The sequence below is a fragment of the Canis lupus genome, chromosome 2 (assembly GCF_011100685.1).
Source record: "Canis lupus familiaris isolate Mischka breed German Shepherd chromosome 2, alternate assembly UU_Cfam_GSD_1.0, whole genome shotgun sequence".
In the NCBI taxonomy this organism is placed as follows: Eukaryota; Metazoa; Chordata; class Mammalia; order Carnivora; family Canidae; genus Canis; species Canis lupus.
Window position 1 is genome coordinate 10,275,985 of NC_049223.1, and position 23,263 is coordinate 10,299,247.

The window sequence follows — 23,263 nt, forward strand, 5'->3', positions numbered from 1 at the left end:
GCTTTATGCAGAAAATGAGTTGAAGACATTTCCACATCAACTTTCATTTTGAAATATGTTCCAGGAAGAATATGGGGACTTTCTTGGGTTATCCTGATTTGCACAGATTTAAGATTGAGTTTGGGAAATTGTAGTTAGTAATCCAGACTTATTTATGACTGTAAGAATAACGGCAATGAGAATAGTGATTTTGATTTTAGTAAATATTTACTGAAATCTTGTAACATACAAGCGATTCCAGGAACACAGTATAACATAATGAATAAAATTAAGGGCTTTGCTCTCAAGCAGATGTAGATTGTGGCCTTGAAAGGTATTTGGGCATTTTCTTGGGAGGGAAACCAAAATAGGAATACATGTTCTCAGGCTGATTCCAAGGGTCCATGTCAGAGTATTTAGGAAGATGTGTGGCTGGGGCTTCCTTTCCTTTGCCTTGAGTTTCTATGTGGAAAAACCTGTTAGTGAAAAGTTCCTTGCCTCACACCCTATATCTCTCTAGGTGAATGATTTTACCTGACCTTGGGAAATGGATTAGACCACGGTTGACTCAGGCCCTTCCACTCTCATTTTGTTTGGTGATCTGCCTCCCAAGTTTAATGGGGCCTGTCAAAGTGGGTAAGTCTATACAATTCAAACTTGCTTCTATTAGCAGTCATGCCAACATCTTAATCTCCACATATCTGACTCCTGGGTGACTCTCGAAAGAGGCTCTGAACTCCTAGAAGCTGGGAGCTGCTCTACTGGAGGCTCTGTGAGACACCGTTTGGCCATGCTGCTTTGTTGTACACTGCCCAAGATGGTGGAGGGAGGGACATAAATCTTCTCCATGTACAGAATCCCTTGTTTTCAGTCTCCTTCAGCCAGAAATTCTCATACACATTGACTCCTAGATGTCTTGCTTTTCTGTTCATTGGGCAGGCTCGGAAAACCACAATGGCCACCGTTTAAGGCAACCTCTCCAAATGCCTACCCCGTAGGGAGCCTCTCATGACTGAAATGGAATGACAAGTCAAAGCCAGCTTGACTTCTCCAAAGTCATCACTGTACCGGGTCCAGCTGGTTCTGCTAGTTTTCCTAAAGCTGCACAGGCATAAGGGTTGTTGTGTGGAGCTTGCCATGAGTGGCAACGTCAGAGCACTGACCTCAGTAACTGTAACAACAGGGACATTAACAAGCAGGCAAAAAGAGGGGGGAAATATAAAAAGGACTGTTGACAAATACATATGAAACACTGCCGTCCCATCCAGAAATACTAGGTGGAGAAATTTCAGGAAGTGAGTTTTTGTGTTATACAGTTTAAGAGCCTGAATCCACACAAGTTAGATTACGGTCAATGTGACCCTAATTTGATTCATAGGGTAGTAAGGATGGAGGAAACATGGATTTTAGTAAGAATTGTCATGCCAAGGTTTTGGTGTCATAATTCTGTATATGAATTCACTTTGGTAACATTATTATGAGTTTTTGTGCTTAGATTCGAACATAACTTTGCTTTTCTTCCTATTACTATAGTTTACCTTAAATCATAGCAGAAGAGCATCAGAGATCATGCCTCTGGCCTGCTGTCAAGTCTTATAGAAGAAACTTGGATTCTGGGCCTTGAGAATGGTTCTTACCCAATTCCTGAGGCTTAGGCCACCATGCTTTTTGTACAGGAAGCCTGGCTTCCCAGCTAACACAAGCATGAGTGCCATCGTCTCCACCAACACAGGTGCCATCATACCTGCCATCATGCACCACCATCAGGAGGGAGGAGGGTTATAAGTTAATATCCAAGAGGCTTACAATCAGGAGGAGGGAGATGAGCATAAAGCAGCATATCCAGTGAAGTGTTGTAGGTGTGTAGGGGAACGCAGGTTGGGTGGGGTAAAGATGTGTCTTAGAAAAGAGAGAGTCTGTGGTCCAGGCATAACTTATAATGGTACTCCTGTTCACATTCAAAACTGTCATGTAGTTGGATGATAAATTGTACGGCAAACCTGGTCTAAGAAAGAGTGATCTATTCTTCCTGAAACTTGGAAAAATACCCCACCAGTAGCATCTTAGAGGTGAAGCTTAGGGTAAGAGTAACTATTTGTGGGTTTACTTGCAGTCTGCACCTGTGACTACCCTCTGGGGCCAGGCTTTGATGTGTGTGTGTGTGTGTGTGTGTGTGTGTGTGTGTGTGTGTGTTTATGCACGCAAGGGATGGAGAGAGAACATGGAAATTGAATGAATAGGCAAATTGAATGAATGAGTGCCATTCAAACTAACTAAATTACAAAACTAAAATTGTTAAATTTAATGAAAATAATTTTAAAAACCATTCTTTAAACTAAGAGGGGGGAAAAAGTGATTTTGCAAATAACCTTCAAAGACAATTGGTCTTTAAAACAAGCCCTCAGGTCCTCACTGTCCTCATTCACCACAGGATAATGACGTGGATTCATCTGATGAAAACCTTCAAGAAGCTTTTGGAAAAAAGATGTGTTTTAGTGCAGAACTTGGCCTTCTGACCTTAAGATGGAGAGAACCTGAGGAAGAAAGTACAAGATGTATTTGGAAATCATAGGTGGATGAGGAGATGAGATTTAGGAGGAAAAGAAGCAGTCATGTTTGTAGCTTTCTGTGAGCTGGTTGAAAAAAAAAATCCACACACTTTAGTTTTAAGTTGGTAATAACCACAATTAATTGCTTCAGGCTTTTTTCTCTCTGAGCCTTCAGGGACTCTTCACTGAAAGAGATTGGTAACATGATTACTGACCTGAACCCTGAAGCTTCAGCGAAGATGCTTTAACCTTGCACAGGATGGGGTGTCAGCCCACGTATGCAGATGGACTGTCTATTTTGGGTGGTTTTAGCAGCCCTGAATGCCACCGTTAAAAGTCTTTCAAGGAATTCCTCCTTCAGAGAAGAATTTCACTCTCTATAGGGACAGGTGATCAACCTAAAATACAAATAGCTAGTACAAGGGCTAGCATTCTAATTCCAGTGCTCTCAAATGATTATAAAATAGGCACACTCCACTTTAAAGTGCCTAGGTTTTAATTGGTTTAAAGCAGAAGAATGCAAAGGTACTGAAAAATCTAAGAAAGGGGGTGTTGGCTTAGAACAAGCTCTGGTGATTGTTTTTTTTTTTTTTTTTTTTTTTTTTAGATTTTATTTATTTATTCATGAGAGACAGAGAGAGACAGAGAGAGAGAGAGAGAGAGAGAGAGAGAGGCAGAGACCAGGCAGAGGGAGAAGCAGGCTCCACGCAGGGAGTGTGCCTGCCTTAGCACTCAATACTGTGACTCTAGGATCAGGCCCTGGGCCAAAGGCGGCGCTAAACTGCTGAGCCATCCGGGGATCCCCTGGTGGTTGTTTTTTTCCCCAAGTATTGCCTCCAACTATTCTGGAAAAGGTAATGTGGCAGATGAAGACAATCCTTCATATCATTATGTCATATCTAGCAAAAATATTTCTAACTAAAGTATTAATGGGATACTCAAGCATTGCATCTTAAATTTTAAAGGGGGGAGCGGGGTATGTGTGCCTTGCATGAATTGCTGTATACGATGTTTCTTTATTTGCTCTGGGGCTTCAATGGCACTCATCTTATGCTACTATCAGTTCACAAGAAAGATACTTATTTTCTGTTTCTTTCAAGTGCATAACTTTTTTTGACAGAAATATATGGTTCTGAATTCTGTATGAAAGAGCAGCACAGATTTAGGGAAAAATAGCAAATTAAAAAAATTAAAATCAAAAATTTTTTGAAAAGATGTCTCGCTTTATTAAGATGTGTATTTCATTTTTTAGAAAAAAATATAATGACTAAAATACAAATGGATTTTTCTCCAGGGAAGCAGTTGAAAATTCTGAAAATTTATTTCTACAGTTAATTCCTTATCCCAAATTATTGTTACACACTTGGCTATCGAGGCTTTGCATTTCGATCAACGGGGATTTACTTTTCTTTAGAGAATAGCTAACACACTTCACTGCCCCTAAAACCTTCCCATGACATTCTCCCACACAAAATTGTAGATAAAAAAAAAAGCTTCAACTGACTGAAGCCTATCTGTAGCTCATTCAGATTTGAAAATGGGAAGATTAACATGTTCCTTATTCATGAAACGGGAAAAGGCAAAACCAGAAATTTGTGTGATTACATAAGGTCCCTTTCCTTATTTGTAATTCCATTTCTATACATAGAATGTGAATAATTTACTCACCTATGGTTTTTTTGAGAATCTACCTTAAATATAAATAGTATATTTTTCTGTTTGTACTGGTAAGCTTGGATAAGGAGGGTGAAGATGACTTCTAGTTTTTGTGCATGAAGAGAATTTTCAAGACAATATAGGGAATATATACTTGAAGTGCATCCAGAAATGTGTTAGCCTGATTTGCTAGCACGGATGCGAGTGCCCACACCTGGGGCAGAGCCTGGCTCACTGCTCACCAAACTCATTTCTTCTCCGTGGGAAAATAAGAACCCACACAAGCCATCAGGTTGGTTGTGACCCACATGTGGCTATTTAAATTTAAATTACTTGCAATTAAATAAAATTTACAAATCAATTCCTTAGTTGTACTTGCCAGATTTCAAGTGCTCCTTGGCCATGCAAGGCAGATGTCTATCATTCTGCACAACGCAGAAACAGAGTATTTGTATCATTACAGGAACTACTGGAAAATCCAGAGCTAGACTACACTTCTGTCTCCCTTCTTGTTATTGAGCTCTAGTCAATGAAATGTGAGCATTGATGTGTACCTGGCCTTCAAAACTCCCGTTCAATTAATTTACTCTTTTCCCCTTCCATGGCAAATTTGGAGACATGTGTTACACAATTAGTAAAGGGTCATAATTAGTAAGAGCCTTAGTGAGTGACAAAGGCCAATAAGACATCACAGGTGAACTTGACTCAGTGTTCGGCAAACATCAGATGTCTTTCCACCTCTTATTTCAGATGAGCTCTAAGTAGGTGTCATCAAGTTGACAGGAGCATGGAGTTGGAGGTACAATGAAAAAAACATCAGGAATATTACCTATAGGAAGAAATTTGGGAATGCTTCTATTCAAAAGTAGATGAAAAAAAAATCTAGTAAATTTTTAGAAAGCGGTATTGCCAAGACATGAGAAGTCTGGGCTAGAAATTGAGTTTGGAACACCCCTGAAATCTGAAACTTGTACCCACAGAAAGTTACATGTTCTCTGTTGAGGCGTGCTCTCCCAAATCCCAATTTCAGCTGTGCACTGGTGGGTAAAGGACTGGGGGATCCTCCCAGAGGGCAGGCTAGAGCCACAGAAAGCGTCGGATGAATAAATTTCTTTGAGAAACTAGGAATGGGAGTCTAATCAAGAAACTTCCTCCACTGTTCCCACAGGGTCAACTCACACTCTAGGATTCCTTCTTTGCTATATGTCAGTGATTGCTCTCATTTTTTCCTTTTACAAATGGGAGTGTTTGTCACCGATCTCCTGGCCCAAAGGCACTATGGAATGTTGAATTTGTGTTGGGGAACAGGGTGGGAGGGAAATGGAGGCAGATAGCTTGCCACTTAGGTCATAGGCCACCAGATAACAGAGTCACTTCCAGAGCTGATTGAAAGGACCAAGCATTATCTGGAAATCCTGGACTTTAAGCTGGACTGACAAATCAGCTAGGATTTGAAGTCTCCCTTTAAAATTCTGGCTCCATTTAGTCCAATGTCCTCATTTTTATCAGTGGGGGAAAACACAGCACTTGGAGGGTGGGTTTAAGATCACACACTAGATTCCAAAATAGAGCCCAGGTTCTTGGATGTAGAATCTGGTACTCTTTCTTCAGTTCTGTGTGTTGACTTGTTCTAACCCTACCAACAAAAAAGTCCAATATATATGTATGGTGTTGGCATTAAGGAAAGTAATGAACAAAATAATGTCATATTTTCTAAAAGCATTCATTTAAAATAAAATATTTCTGGATGCCTGGGTGGGTCAGTTGGTTGAGCGTCTGATTCTTGATTTTGGCTCAGGTCATGATCACAGGGTCATGAGATGGAGCCCTACACTGGGCTCTGTGCAGGGACATAGAGCCTAGTTTAAGATTCTCTTTTCTTCTCCCTCTACTCCTACCTTCCCAAATAAAATAAAATAATGAAATATTTTCACATTAAGATAAATCAATTGCAATTTGATATTTTAAGCATATGTAGAATATTTAATATCACTACAAATTCCAATCATGGATCATTCTAAAGCCACATAGAAGTGATTTAAGGAATTTTTTGATATCTGCATGCTATGCCCTCACGATAAATTCTTCAGATGGTCCTCTTCCAAGAAATACTTGCTATCGTGTAACTAAATCATCTTAATATTTGTGTTCTATATTTTTTCTCTTCTCTGACAACTTTCTTTGTACACAGTTAGGATCTTCAATTGGAGATACTGCTGGTAAATTCATCGGACTCTACTGCTATTCTGTTGTGAGATACAGAAGATAAGAGATTACTATATCAATTGACATTTTAGACAAAGATTCTTAGAGTTGGAAGTCAGTTAGGAGTCATGTAGTCCATCATCTCACTCACTTTACAGATAAAGGGACTGGACAGTCGCCAATGCAGCCTGCTACATACATTGCCAGGGATCAATAAGTGTTTGCTGAAAAGTATGAATAAAGCTGCTTTTCACTTCACATCATCTAACCTGTTGATGAAAATGTGGCAGGAATCTGGCTCCTACACTGACACTCTTTTCCCTATATCAAGACCATCGATTTGATGTATTTGACCCATTAACTATAACAATTATATTAATCATATTTTTACTTGGAAAAGTCAGTCTGTTACTGCTGCTGGCTATTTCTCACTCTGAATAATCCCTCTCACAGATTTCTCTGGCCCCTAGAACATAAATTGCAATTTTGAGTATTATCTTTTCACTGGAGTCTTGTCTGTTTCGTTGTGTTTGGTGACAAATATTAGTGCAGCTTCATAATGTAGAAAGTCAGAATTGAATTTATTACCCTCTTAATCAAGTGTCGCATATTTCACCCCATTCTTTCATCCTTGTCAACGTTTTCATTTACGCTACCCACCATGGATGATATAAACTCAGAACAGAAAAGTCAGGCCCCATGCACTATGAGAACCTGCCTTGAGAAATGAGTTCTTGATTATTTTTCTGGTGGATGGATTCTTCTTGGTATATAGCTCCTAGTTTATATCAGTAGTTTTTGTCATGATAATACTTGATGATAATTTTTATATGTTATTGCTTGAAATGCATTATCCTAATTTATTATTATGACTTGCTAAGTTTCTCCCTCTGGAAGAAAATGAATCTTCTTTATGTTTTGCAATTTCTTGTGGGTTTCTAACTAGCCCTTACTTCATATTGTCTTTCTTTATTAGAGTTTGTATTGTTCTCTCTCATCTAAATTAAATTTATTTTCTTTTATTCTCTACGTTCTAGATCATTAGAGTCATATAATCATGTAATTCTGAAGCTACGAGGAGCCTTCCAGAGTTCAGAGTATTAACCTCTCTACTATCAAGGATTCTTTTTATTATTTTCCTTTCTCCTTTGGGTTCCATATTTTGAAAGGTTTTTGTCTAAAAACAATCCATTTGTTTTAGTAATCTTTAAATTGTTTTTCCATCTTTTGCTACCAATGACATATATATTGCCACTCAGAACTTCTCCTCAGCGCAAGGCAACCAGTGTCACTGCACCAAGGTGATAAAATTGTTGCCAATAGGGAAAAAAAGAGGAAACCAACCAAACAATAAAACTTAATGTTTCCATAAGCCCCCACAGTGTTATCTTGAGTGACTGCAGGTTTTCCATTAGGCTATTTGAAATGTTGAAAATAGCTCACAGAATACTTCTTTAGATAACCCTTCAAAATCAGGAAACTTGAAGCTGTGATTTACAGGCTTAATCCAATTCTTTTGTTTTGCAAGTAAGCAAACTGAGACAAAAATCAGACTTCCAGTAAGGGATGGGCCATATCCCAGTCTTATTTTGATTCTAAATTCATGTTATTTCCGTTATTGGACGCTTTCTATCTTCAAGGAAGTATTGGATAAAGCGCTACTATATTCATATGCCTGCCACTAGATTCCTGAAGGTCAATATTTGATGTATGGAAATTCTGCAAAGCCCATGATACCAGATGTCAGAGAAGCTGTGGGTTAAGAGGGTACCAAGTCAAAACACAGAATTCTTGGTTAGGCAATCTCAAAGCACCAGATGACTTTTAGACTCTCTAGAAATATCCTTAAAAGCTGTCTATAAGAGATGCCTGGGTGGCTCAGTGATTGAGCATCTACCTTTGGCTCAGGTTGTGATCCCGGGGTCCTGGAATCGAGCTCTGCATCAGGCTCCCTGCAGGAAGCCTGCTTCTCCCTCTGCCTGTGTCTCTGCCTCTCTCTCTCTGTGTTTCTCATGAATAAATAGATAAAATCTTTAAAAAACAAACAAACCAAAACTAAGTCTAACTCTGTAACTTCGACTGATTTGAACATTTTCTGAATCTGACTCAGTTCCATACAATACAGTATTCTGAAATGGGATATCATAGGATCTAGAGGGCCTTTACATTGAGCTTCTATCCATTTGTCTTAATAAATACTTATAAAAGCATTTGTTACCATCCTGACATACTCATTCATTTAAGCCTTTCACCAACCTCATGAGGCAAGTATGGTTATTATTTCTACTTTCAGATGGGGAAACTGAGTCTGAGAGTAGTTAATAACATTGCAGGAAATCACCCAACTACCTCGTAGCAGCATTAGTAATCAATCCAGGTAGTCGGGCCAGAGTTCATACTCTTTACCAGTATAACACCGTGGCAGCTTCTTACAGACTAACTACTCTGTGGTTAAGGGAGCTAGGGGGATAAAGGGAGATCCCAGAATAGGCTTCATCTTTGAGTTCAGGCCTTGGGGATGACAAAGGTGACAGCCTGAGCAACTGTACTTGTACTTCCTGCTACTTATTGCTTGGGGCCAAGCAATGAAAATGTTACCAATTCTAGGATCCTCTCCAAGGATCTGAAACCACTGAAGGCATATAAACACATCAGTATGGTACAGAATTGATTTCTGTGTTATTTCATTATTTTAAGGGATTATGATGAGTTTAGGGAATTGCACATACATTAACCATGGATAAGGAATGCCAATCCCCCACCCTGACCTGCACTGCAAGGTATAATTACTATTCATTCATCTTAATTCTTGCTTGTCAATCACTATTCCTGGGAAACAGTTTTAAAGTGTTGATTCATCATTTTTCTTTTTCAAAATTACAAATTATGAAGAACACACAGCAATATTTTCCTTCCTTCATTAATAAATAACAGAAAAGTGACATTGGCATCCAAATCACTCCAGCACCAGAGTAGGCAATCACTGAACAACGAAAGAGAGAATTCATCTTCCATGAACTAGCAGCTGCTGGGCGTTTGGTAAAATTATCCCTGATTAAAAAGAAGAGAGTTCAAACTGGAATAACCTGCTGAGGATGGAAGTATTGACCTCACTTTGGATTTTATTATTTGCAGAGAATTTTTATTTGCTTTTGCTTTCCCCAGGCGCCTGCACATTCGTTACAGGGAAGCAAAATATATTATTGATGCTTTGGTCAAGAAAGAAACATATTCCTCTAAGAGTGTTTCTTTAAGTTCAAGTTCGTAACTTCTCTCTTCAGCAGTCCCCAGGGGCTGTACATACATTTGCTAGAGACCCTTCCAGCTGCCCAATCTTTAATAAAACAACTGGTGGACAATTATTTCATTTACCCCCCACTGCTCTGTGAAACCGATTCCTGTGGCTTACGGGCTCAAATGCACCAAATTGGAGGAGATTATGGCAGTGCATAATGTGGTCACAAGGAAGTACATTGTTCGTTCTGGAAACTGTATTGGGGATGACAGCTTCCTTTCATTAGGATGTCTGTTTAGCTGTAGAACTAGTCAGGATAAAGGAGAGGCTAGTTCCCTTGGGCCTGTGTTTCAAGGAAGAAGAAAAGAAATAATTGGAAAACAGTATGTTGAAATGTTCTCTTTTTTCTCTGCTCTATGTCTTTTAGGATCTGTTTGTAAATATCAATCACCTTCTGAAATATTATATAAGCGATTTCTTACAACTGACAGTTAATCTACTAAACACTAAGTGCAATGCATCTTTAATTTAATAACTGTTGAGGGACCTATAAGCAAAATATTCTCCATTTTTTCCTGTTTAGGTTCATCATAATTCTATCCCAAGTTCTGTCAATTTAGATGATAAATTATATCCATGTAAATTCCAAAAGGACCCAAATGAACCCATTTGGTCATTATCATCTTGCAACATCTACCAAGAAGCACATATACATCTCTAGTGGGAAACATGCCCCAACGTTATGAAGTGAGTGACTATTAACCACGTGAATAAGGTTCTTCACTTAGGCAATTTGAAGACTTTTGCATAATAAATGAATAATAATTCTTATAATCAAGTTTTGTCTCTTTGAATAATGGCTCACCAGATTAATTAGTAAAAATTTACTCCAGCCTGCAAGTCGTAGAAAATTATGCAAGTCTCTGAACATTTTCATCTATTTTATCATATACATGATTACTTAAAACTGCCGTAATCTTAGCTCTTTATTATCTTGGGAGATATTTAACTCCCGAAGCTGTTTGCCTGGTTAGAAAATGCAAGTCCTTCTTGTTAAAAGGCAAAATAATTGTATTTTTCTTTGATAGTATAATTTCGTTTTGATGAATGAACATTTCAGTCATTATCTGGGCCAAGGTTAGTGTAAGAAAAGATACCACAGGAAATTACTCTTTCTGGAACTCTGCTCACCACTGGCAGCTTCCTCTTCTCTTTCTGACATGTCACTTTCGTATTTTAATGGAAAATAGAAAATAAAGAGAAGAAAGGAAAGTTACCAGATTCTGTAACGGTGTTGATGACAACAGTAGGGTCTGGACTTACTTTAGTTCTCATAGTTTAGCTAAGGGAAAGACTTTACCATCCACTTTGCAAAATTACAGGCTAGAAACAAATGTAGGTGGTTGTGTATATCACTATGTGGTCAAGAAATAATGAGGATGGTTTCAAATTCTGTATCAAAATCACTAGAGGAGCAATTTGAGTTGGGATAGTTTGGCTTCATTTTAAGAGATCCATCCCACAGTAACTTGAGCAATAAGGAGCACTGTGCTGTCTCATGGTCTCCAAGGCACAGTGGGCCTTCTACATCTGGAATGGGAAGATCTCTCCGAATGTCTCTGGTCCTCTGCAATCTATTTCTTCTCTTTGTTCACATGGTGTTCTCTACTTCTTAGATCCCATGACCCCCTTACATCCACTCTACAGACTTTCCTAGATCTTTCCCAATCTTTTCTGTGAGCACCTGTTGAGGTTCATGGAGAAAAAGCCTGCAGGAAGGTGTGGACTCCTCCCTATTTGTGGCCTCCTCCCCCCGCTCCCCACGGTGTCACCCTCTGTCAGTGCACACAGGCACTTGATGCCCACTTGTCCATCATCCCAGTGGAACTGCTCACTGCTGACTGGCTGCATCTTGTCCACCACATTGAATATATATTGGAAGTAAAGCTATGCAGATCTAGAAGAACTGTCTTGAGGATCCTGTGCCAGAGTGTCCCGAAAAATTTTCTATGTGAACAAGCACTGGAAATGTATCATCTGACTCGATGAGGGCTAATTTACTGATTCAGAGTTCTTTGGTGCAAAACATCATGATGTACACAGAGGAATGCAATGTTTGCTGTTTGTGTTAGGCTAAGAATCACAATCTTCTGATGGGAGATGAGTTCACAGAGCTATAATTCACAGACCTTGGCAATGCAATTACCATGTTTCTTTTTTAAATGCTACTTCTTTGAGCATAAGGAAAAATTTAAGAGAAGTGTTCTGGTCAATGAGCATTTTCTCTGGTAATAGGTCTAAAAATAAATATATCCCTTGGCCATTGGTATTATTCCTGAGTTTACAGCAATAAATTTTCAAAGTAGGTATACAAAGTGTGTATAAATCATGAAGCAGAGAAGTTCATTTTGTTAGTGTAATTTAAAGAGGCCCTACTATCATTTTTATTGTGTGTAAAGTTGGTTATTGGTAGGGTGACCGTACATCTACACTTCTCTGGGACAGTTCCAGTTTATGCCTATTGTCCTGCTAAAATAATGAATAGCTCCTCAACCATTCACTCTCAAATGTGTTCCAGTTTGAATAATGAATTACGTGATTGTTGGAGCTATAGATGAAGCTCCAGCTGTAACTGTAACTCACCAGCGGACTCTCCTAACTTTTAATTACAGCCCATTCATCTCTCCCAGCCTATGCCTCTCACACATGAGAATCTGTATAACCTTTAATTAGACAAGTCTCTTTCCAATAAAAGAAATTAGAAGTTACTCTAATTAATTGAAGGAAGGGATATATTTTTCTGGCATAAATGTTCCTTACCATTGGTGTTCTGGGAATGAGAAATCACTGGACTCATCTGGACATGAAGAAAGGATCTCCAATTTGGTTTTTAAAACTTCAGGCATTCCTTAATAGGTGGGTACCCAGGACTGTTTAGATCAGTTGTATTCTTCTGGCTAGTAATTTAGGGTATACATCAAGAAGCACTCAAAGAAAGATAGACGTATGATTTATTATCAGCGGACAGGGAGTAAACTATCTCTCGGAAGATTTCAAAGTAAAGAGTGAAGAGCTATTTTCAGCAATCTGTGTCTGGGAGGGATAATATAAGAAGATTCTTTGAAGCTTTCTTTAAACCTTATAATTATATGTCACGTATTTTCAATGTGGATCAATGCTGAAAAAGTCTCTCTGACAGTGATTGATGGTTTTCTCCTTAGAGACCTCCTGGACAGAAGATATGGAACCTTCCTGGGAACTCCTTGTGCTTTAGCACCTCTCCAAAAGATCTTCCTTTGTGTCATCAGAAATATCTGTCTTTGGGTCAGTTGTGTGATTTACACCTGACAGTAGTAATCAAAAATCTTTTATTGCCTTTCCGTTCAAGATCTTTTATATTTTGAAGTCAGTTATTATTTATGCCTTAGCCTTCTCTTTTCAAAACTAACCTAAGTCCCTTTATTTTCTCCTATCATTTTTCTTGGTAAGACCAGATGTCCCTAGGACCTTGGTTTCTCTTGAGGAGTCATTGCTTAATCTGGACACAATATTAGAATTACTAATTAAAGATGTTTCCCAAGTGTTGCATTCACTGAAGGTGGTCAATGCCGACAATTAATTAATTGAAAAAATGCTAAGACTTCCTAAGTGTCCATCTTAAGGCAAAACACTACATGATTATGTACTATAATTTGCATCTTAGTAAAATTTTGACTTCCTTTTTTCAGTAACTATAGTGCTGGCTCATAGTTAGCTCATGGTTAAATCAGGCCACATAAAACTTTTCCTATTTGTTCTTCCTTCCAGAATTTCTTTTAAAGATTTTATTTATTTATTCATGAGAGACACACAGAGAGAGACAGAGACATATGCAAAGGAAAAAGGAGCCAGATGCAGGACTCGATCCCAGGAACCCGGGATCACAACCTAAGCAGAAGGCAGATACTCAACCACTGAGCCACCCAGGCATCCCTTCCTTCCAGAATTTAATGTCTGCCAACTTCAAGAAAAACTAAGCTTATTCTGACATCATCACTCTAATAAGTAAATTATGTTTCAGCATACTAAATGTAATTAACTTATGTTGTAAGTTTCATATACTCAACTTATACCATAGCTCTCATTTATTCAGTCTACAAATGACTCAAAGGAGAAGCAAATATCTGTTGAGTGAATAAGTGGATGAAAGAAATATCTAACAATATATGGAGTTGCTCCATGGAGAGAAATTACAAATAGGATGTGGAACAAATAAAAACAGCTTTCTCCAAATTCCACATCATTTTAGAAGAAGAGCAGCCATACTCTATATACCTCACTTCAGAAGGGTAGACAGGAGGGGTAGGGGGAGGGAAAAATGAATGACAGCCACGATTGTTTTCATGTCTGCTGTCTACATAGGCCTCCGAATTCTCACAATGCCTTTCTTAGCTAAGTATCATTGCCCTCATTTTACAGCATGAGCAAATAGAGGCTTCAGAAGTGAATTAGACCCCCAAGCAAGTAGGACTCTGTATGAAGCTTAAGTTCTCTAACTGTGCCTTGCTGAGGGAGCCCACAGCTATTATAAAAGCAGAAGCAATTTGCTTCATGACGTGGACAGTTTTGATCTATGGACAAAAGCCCCTAGAGCCAATAATGCACTGACATAACAATGACTTGACGCTCTGGATGTGGTTAAGGAAGAGCAGGAATCAAGGTAGAAATAGAGTTTTTTGTTTCGACACATAGACAAATCTCAATTTCCCACACAAATGGAAGCCAGCTCTGGTACATAAAATCCAAACACTACATCATCATGGTGCATAAATAATATGGGTTGAATTTAGGATTTTTTTTGATAAGATAGTTGAATATAGATTTTTTTTCCTCATTTAAGAAGAAGTGTCAATACTCGTTAAAGAGGGAAGATAGGGAAGGCAGCTTATGAACAAGTAACTCAGAAAAGGTTTCCCATGCAATTCCACCTGCCAGCGTCTTTTCTTCAGGTCCCATGTGTAAGGAGAAGAATGCATCAGTCTGACTTGGTGGAGTAACCTAGAGTCTAAATTCATATATTTTCTTCTATATCTGTTAGCTGTGTCTTTTGTGAATTGGGATAAAGATGAGAAAATTTTAGATGATTTCCTGCTGAGCAGCTAAATGTGTGGGGAAGTCAAAACACACAACAAAAAAGAATTTATTGACTAAATTCATTATGTTGGTAGAACTTGAAGAAGCTCTCAATGAGTAATTTATTCATTTGTCAAATACAGTGCGCCCTAAGTTGAGAAAAACAGTACAAGACAAAAATCCTTTTGGACATATGATCACTGTTCTCCAAAAACTCAAATAAAAATTGGACAGCAATTTTGATCAGCCCATAAATGAGTGCTAAAGAGAGGAAGAGCTGCAAATGCAAGAGGATGGATCCAGAAGTAGACTAGCTCACAGGAGATGAGATCTCCCCAGATACTCCCCAGTGGGGAAGGACACTTAGGCTACACTTGGCTCATTTGCAAAGATCAGAGTTGCTCATTAGAAGCCAAGAAACCAATATAGCCTATAGACCTGTTTTCTTTGAAACATTTTAATTTAGCTGTAAATATTTAAAAACTGAGAGATTCTACACTAAATTTCCAGAGTTCTGGCTTCTCTTGAAAATTTGTATGACCTGCTTTTTCTCATGGGCTGGAGCTGTGGCATTTGAGTTAGTCACCTTGGCTTAGAAACAAGGGAGAAGCAGGCAGAATGATAGGCAGAAAGGCAATTAGCCTAAGACTAATTAGTCTTAGACTAATCTAAGACAGGGGTTTACAGGGAGAGAACTTTGAAAAGACAAGTTGGAACCAAACTGAGGGCATACTGAAGGTCAGGATAAGCAATTTGGATTTTATCTGATGGGTTCTTCACACCACACTGCCAAAGAATATATTTTATTTTGTGAATTGTACTGAGATGTTCTGAGGTTAAATCAAATAATGTCAGACTTTCAATTTGTTACAAATCAAATTAATGAGTCGAGATTCCCCCCCCAATTTTTGCAATTTTTCCATCTAGAATATTTTCTTTAAATGTTTCACACCCACTGCTATTGCTCATCTGTTAGCAAACATTTGTCAATGTCAACATATGAAAAGACAGCAAAGAATTATTTATCCCAAATGTTGAATTAGCTCACTGGGTTTAGTGTGGTAGCTTTATCTTTCTTGAGAACTTGTTCTCATAGCTTATATTTTGTATTACATAGTCACATAGATTGCCAGAGATATTACACAAGTTTCGGTGATGATTTCATGGTTTTGAAAAAAAAGTATGTTATTTCACTGGGGGAGAGGGAAGGAATGAAGATTTTGAGCACACACCTAAATTTCATGCTAAATATGTTACCTGTAATATCTCATTTCATCCTCTTAATAAATGCTGCAGATTAGGTGACAATGGCTCAGAGAGGACATGTGTCCTGCCCCTGGGGACATAGTTACTAAGTGGAATGCCAGAATTTAACCCCACATCCATCTGGGACCCAGTCCTTATTTCTTCATTTATGACATTCCTGGAGCAGCATGACTCCCAGATTCTCTTCCACTTTAATAAGTTTGAGAATCATGACTGCAGGCAATTGGGAGTCATTGACTATTCTGTTCTTTTTTATTATAGTTTTTAATAAGCCAATGCCATGTATTTTAAGAGGGTGGATTTGGTATTGCAGTGGAGGATTTTAATAGAGGAGAGCAGCTGAAGCAAGTATACTGACACGGTGAGGATAAATGGAGTCCAAAGGCAATGCAATGCATTTGAGCCCTCTCTCCCTATCTGGGGCTGATATTTGCCTAGAAATGAATAAATACATAAGCAAAACTGGGGAACACTTTGATATATTCCACACACAACAAACACAAAGTTAGTAACTCAGTATGAAATTGGGATAAAAACATTCTCTGGTAGCTTATTGCGCCCCATAAATTGATGCCTAGGGCACGTGTCCACTTCCTGATAAGATATCACCTTAGCCTCACCTCTGAGCAGAAAGGCCAATTAGCAGGTGATTATGATGTGTTTAGAACTATAGGATAATGATCTAGTCTAGGACCCTAGCAGTGACTAAAAAAAATAAATAAATAAATAAGTAAAAGAGTGGGAGTGTGCTAAGCTGAATCATGACCTCTCACATATGTCCAGGTTCTAGTCTTTGGACTCTGTGACACAAGGGACTTAACAGATGTGATAAAGTTGAGGGTCTTGAGATGAAGGGAAGCCCCCTGTGGGACTATGTGGGGGGAGGGGTGTGCAAAGTTCCTGGTTTTGTTCTTTGCTGTAAACTGTGTGGTAGGTACACGACGCTTGGTTTTATGGTTATATATTTATATAGACAGCTTTTAAATATCAAGTTTTGGATGATGGAAAGAATGATGTTACCAGTATGAGAAACATGGAACTTTCCCTCAGGGAAAATTGGGAGACACGTATTCATCAAATATGTTGTACTTAGTAAACTCTATTATAGTAAAGACTTGATCAGCCCTAGGAGTTTTGTGCAGATGGCAGTAAGAGGAAATGATTTTATATATTTACTATGTGCCAGACACTGGGCTACGTGCGTCACCAGCATTTTCTCATGAAATCCTACAACTTAGAGAAGTATATTGATAGAGGACCCAACAAAGCCACCAGAAGCCAGGGCCCAGATGGATTCAAAGCTTTGCTCTTCCACATGCTAGTACTAAGACCTCATACAGGATACCTAATAATGTCTCTAGGTCTTTGTTTCCTCATCTAAGAAACCGGAATGGTAACAATAGTGGTTCTACTATTATAGCAACTACTCTATAGAATTATTATAGTGATTAATGAATTGACTCATACAAAGTCCTTTGAATAGTATCCAACACATTATAAAAATCAATTAATGGTAACTACTATTATTGACACTTAGAAAACCTGAGACTTAGACAATTGACTGAACCAATTGTTTGAGGGTGTGTGTGCACATGTGTGCTCGGAGGGTAGACAGGGAGGAGCAGAGAGAGAGAGGGAGAAAGAGAATCTTAAGCAGGCTCCATTTCCAGCTTGGAGTTGGATCTGGGGCTTGATCTCACAACCTTGAGATTATGACCTGAGAGGAAATCAAGAGTTGGACACTTAACTGAGCCACTCAAGTGTCCCCTTAAATACTTTCCTAAGGGACAGGAAGGCAATACGAGTTTATGCTACTTTGGCCTCTCCTTTACCAACCAGTTATAGTTAAAAAATATTGGGATCACTTGATATTTTTATGCAAGTCAATATCTACTCTTGGGTTTCACTTGCTTTTTCCATACGGCATGAGGTATTAGCCAAGGCCAGAATTAGCGGGTCACATAGTATGTGCAGAAAGATTTTTTTCAATCTTAATAGTTTTTTAATAATTAGGACTGACACTAAAGGCTTAGTTAATTTGTGTAGTTTTGAAATTTCAAACCACTATGGGAATTTTAATTGAACCAGTTACGTTTGAGTAAAACTAGCTTTTCTATTTGAAAACAAAAAAAAAGTGACTTGAGTTCCAATTCACAGAGCCTGATTATTATCCTCTTCCCAGTTGGTAAAAATTTTCATTTTTTTTTTGAAGCAGATACGTATTGGAGGAATCCAGATACCATTTTAAATTCTCTTCAAATAACACAAATTATGTTTTTCTTTAACATAAAACTGCTACTTCTATCTCCCTTCCTATCACTCCTTCTCTTTAACATAAAACTGCTACTTCTATTTCCCTTCCTATCACTCCTAGCATACACACAAATATGCACATCAAACAAAGTGGTTAACTAGCTGTTGGCTGTTGTAGCCTTGAGAAATAATATAGAGCCTATGAGTTGCAATGAAAAACCATAGCTCTAAAGGTACTTATTCCCACTGTGTCTTCGATCAACTATAATTTGACCTTTTTCGTGTTATGGTAGTTTTCAAGGCAATATAGTATTGGTTTCAGTTTCTTTTCCTTCTTTAAAACCCTCCAGATGATTTTTACCAGGTTTAGTTCGTGATTGGCAGCTTTAAGAACACCCAAGGATTTACCACTCGAATGAGTCAAGCCCTCACCTTCTTGCCTCTAGTACCATAATGTGAAATTGCTTCTGTAGCCTCTGCCTATATCCTTGTACACCTAATTCCACCAGGTTGGATACTGTTACAACCTCAGGAACCAGCTGCCCTGAAGAAGGCGAAAATCAAAATAATAGCTCTTGATTTGGAGTTTGGAGGATTTCTAGATTCCTTTATATGTGATAAACATTTAGGGGAGTCTTATACTATTAGGAGAATCATCAGACATCCTTGAGCTAGGACAGTTCAGCAGGAGGGTGGAGAGCAGAGGGAGGGCAAATGTGCTTTCACTCGGGAGTTGCATTTTGCACTGCCAGGGTGTGGAACTTACTGATGATGCTTATTTGCTCCTGCTCAGACCATCGTCTCTCATTGAGGAGGGTACTGTGTGCACCCTTCATTAAGAGAAGCTGCAGCCAAGAGGTTTTTATTGCTAAGGGAATGCCTCTTAAATGATAAGCACTGAGTTTTCAGCAGTTGATTATTGAAAGCAAAGATAAGTTGATGACTTTAATGTTTTTATTTAGTACTGGAGTAATGGAACCACAGTATGCTGTGGAACATATCACCAATAACCTCCCTCTTTTCCTTGAACCCTCCTCCTCCAAAAACAAGCCCCCCAAAAACTTTGCTAATAAGTATAAAACACACTGATATTTCAGATGCACGGAGACACATTACTTCCATGGCTTATTGTGTGCTCAGCACAATAGTTGCTAATAAAGTCAGTAATATGACAATCTAAAGAGATATCCTAAATGAAATCTTATTTCCATTTCTTTTCCATAATCCATCTGTCTTTCCCTTTCACCTTTTCATATCTGCCTGTGCTGGGAGTAGTGGCAATTCTCCATAGCATTTACATATCTGCAATAGTGTTTGCTCTGGATTATCTTTTGAAGGCTGTTGTGTAACAAGCAGCCTGAGAAGCTAGAGATAATGTCTTCCTCTGGGTCAAAGGGCAGATTTGTTTCATGACTAGTGTAATTAAGTCATGTCTACCTCTGGAGCAAAGGCTGAGGCAGGTTTGCTTGTATACCCTACTTATAAGATTGGGGGTTTCCTAATCTTAGGGTTCCTCAGATGCACGGCATGCACAGCATATTCCTGAGGTTGTCTCACTGCTCCCACAAAACTTGGGGGACAAGGCAAACCAATGTGACCATGAAGCTCACACTGCCAGTGATGCTGTGAATAAAAATGACTTTTCATCTCTGACCCGGGATTCCCACTTCTTGTGTTGGCATCTGTGAAACTGTGAAAGACCAACTTGTTAGCTTGAAAACAGAGTAAAATTTCAGACCCTTTCCTAGTTTATACTCTTTGTTCTCATTATATGTTATTTCTCCTCCCTGATTTTAGAATGGAGGTCTCTTAAGCTTTCCTCAGAATCCCTCCGACCCAAGATAGGTGTAGGTGAACAACTTCTCGCTCATGTTAATGAACTCAGCGGGTGGAAGGGGGATTCTGTTCACAAAGTGTACATATCAAATCATCACACTTATGCTTTGAATATCTTACAATTTTATTTGTCGTTTATATCTTAATAAAGCTGGAAAAACCAAAAAGGCCCGGACACTTCTGGGTCACTTGGAATGAAAGGCGACACCTAGGGGACAGTGGTGGGCTAAGTGGAAAGCTCAGCCCTTGACCCTGTTATGACCAGATGAAACCAGCTGGAACTCTCTCCACAAGGAAGGTCAGTGGGGGAACCACCCTTCCTGTTACATAATATGTGGTGATTATCTCTTATACAGACCATTGAAATGCAGTAACACACTAATGAGAATTTAGTTTAAATAAAGAAATAATCTTTTGGTCATAGGAGCGTAAAAATAATAATAGTTGTTACTCACTTTGGTGGATTGGGGACGGAGAAGCAGCTGTTATTCTCTAACCATGTCATTTATATTATCCCTTTATCATTGGCATCACCTAGCAGCTTATTAGAAATGCATAATCTCGACCCAAACCTATAGTTATTGACCCAATCTCTGTGTGTGTGTGTGTGTGTGTGTGTGTGTGTGTAGGGGGTGTTTTAAATTTTATTTATTTGAGAGAGGGAGAAAGAGAGCACAAGTGGGGTGAGGGACTGAGGGAGAAGCTGACTCCCTGCTGGGCAGGGAACCCACACAGGGCTCCATCCCAGCACCCCAAGATCATGACCTGAGCCAAAGGCAGGTGCTTAACCGACTGAGCCACCGTACCCTACTAAGGCGCCCTCTTACCTCCCCCATCTGTGTTTTAATCACGTGCAGTCCCAGGTGATTCACATGAAAATTAAAATTTTTGAAGGCTCTGTTCTGGAGGAGTTGGTCTGGTCACAGTTTGGCTAATCTGATGTCCCTTCCCAATCCTCTTTTGCCTTGCTTCTGGTGAAAACTAGGAGGCTTTACTGAACCCGGAATGGGAGGATGTAGAAAATTATAAGATGACAGTCAGGGTCCCAGAGCAAAAGAAAAAACACACCCTTTCCAGAGAACAGACCAAAAGCAGAAAAACTGCCTGATGGTAAACTTTTGACCCTGTGTGGTCTGTGACTCAGCTGTACCTTTAAGACTCAACTAATCCAGAGGCTCAATTAAAAGTTCAAGCCCAGTTTGGACTTCGAGGCAATTTTTGGTTTGGGTTTTTAAAACCCCATACAAGTTCTTTTCTCTAAAACCCCATTCCACAGGGCTTAATGCCTCTCTGTTAGATCATGTTTTTCCTTGCCTGGCAGGAAACTGTGCTTAACCTCTGCTGTATCTCAAAGTTTTCATTATTCCTTCCTTACCTGCTTATTCTCTAAAGGCTGGAATAGGACAAACACCCACTTTTCCAGTCTCTTTTGAATCTTTGGGAAGGCCACATTACACAGTTCTGACCAATAAGACACAAGTAAGTCTGTTGGTGCTGCCTCTTTGCTTACACGTTACTTCTGGACTAGAATGCAAGCTCCCTGGCTGGAGCATAAGCAACCATCTTGTGACTATGAGGGGATACTCATGAAATAAATGTGAAGAGATCTAAGGAAGCACATGAAAAAATAACCTACCTATGGTCTTTTTTGTAAGGAAGAAAACAAAATTCTACTTGTTCATCCAAGTCAGCTAGAAAATTTGTTCATGAGGGCTAAATGCAATTCTAACTGATAGAGCCAGCATAAGAAGTGGCTAGGAGCACAGAAAATACAGTAATAATTATATTTATAATTATAATTATAATAATTATTACACTTGCTAATAATAACACTTGTTATGTGCTTGTTATTTGCCAGGTGCTATTGTCAGCATTTAAGAACACTAGTCCAAGTCACATGGGGTATGTATCTATCCATTTTATTTTATTAAAGACTAGTTGAGTAGTTTACATTACAATGTTCCATTAGTTTTAGGTGTACAGCATAGTGATTCAATTTCTCTGTATGCTATGTTCACCCCAAGCATAGCTACCATCTGTAACCACACAGTATTACAATACTTTTGACTATATTCTTTTTTTTTTAAAGATTTTTATTTATTTATTTATTCATGAGAGACATAGAGAGAGAGAGGCGCAGAGACACAGACAGAGGGAGAAGCAAGTTCCATGCAGGGAGCCCGATGTGGGACTCGATCCTGTGTCTCCAGGGTCATGCCCTGGGCTGAAGGTGGCAATAAACTGCTGAGTCACCCAGGCTGCCTTGACTATTCTATGTTGTGCCTTTTATTCCGATCTTAGCTATTGTAAATAATGCTGCAATAAACATAGGGGTATATATCTATATATCTTTTCAGATTAGTGTTTTCATTTTCTTTAGGTAAATGCCTGGTAATGTGATTACTGGATCATGTGGCATTTCCATTTTTTAAAAAAATGTTTTATTTTTATTTATTTGACAGAGAAAGAGAGAACACAGCAGGGGGAGCAGCAGGTAGAAGGAGAAAGAGAAGCAATCTCCTCACAGAGCCGGGAACCTGACATGGGACTCCATCCCAGGATCCTGGCATCATGAGCTGAGTTGAAGCCAGATGCTTAGCCACCTGAGCCACCAAGGTGCCCCATGCCACTTCCATTTTTAAGCTCCACAGTAGCTGAAACAATTTACATCCCCACCGGCAGGGCACAAGAGCTCCTTTTTCTTCACATCCTCGCCAACACTTGTTACTTCCTGTCTTTTTGACGCTAGCCATTCTGACAGGTGTGAGATGATACCTCATTGTAGTTTTGATTTGTATTTCCATGGTGATGAGTGAGCATCTCTTCATGTGTCTGTTGGCCATCTGTATGTCTTCGTGTTTATCCATTTTAAACGAGTGAATTAGGAGAGTTCCATTCTGGGTAAGCTAGACTATGCACAGGTCAGTTCTCCATCCTAGAGTTTCATTTAGTCAGGGCCTGAAATTTGTAGCTTGCCTGAGTCTTCAAATATTGCTAATGTGATTTGCACTTTCAGAAGGTCGATCTACAGGGGCTCTCATTTAGTGAGCTGGAACCTTTGCAGAAATCTAGAGCTGCTGTGTATGATCATCCTGGATTGGTTGGACAGAGGGCACCATGGATGACTGGTCTGCAGAGGGAGATAGAAAGTCCTAAAGCATTTCTGAAACTT

At 39.0% G+C, this 23,263-nt stretch overlaps 1 long non-coding RNA gene across 1 annotated transcript; it reads left to right on the plus strand.

The window, feature by feature from the left end:
- The first annotated feature begins 493 nt into the window (after window positions 1-493).
- LOC119869980 lies at window positions 494-22,877 on the plus strand. The gene is made up of 4 exons (XR_005354929.1): window positions 494-615; window positions 20,243-20,389; window positions 21,950-21,993; window positions 22,554-22,877. It is a non-coding gene; the product is annotated as an uncharacterized LOC119869980 (long non-coding RNA).
- Window positions 22,878-23,263: the final 386 nt, after the last annotated feature.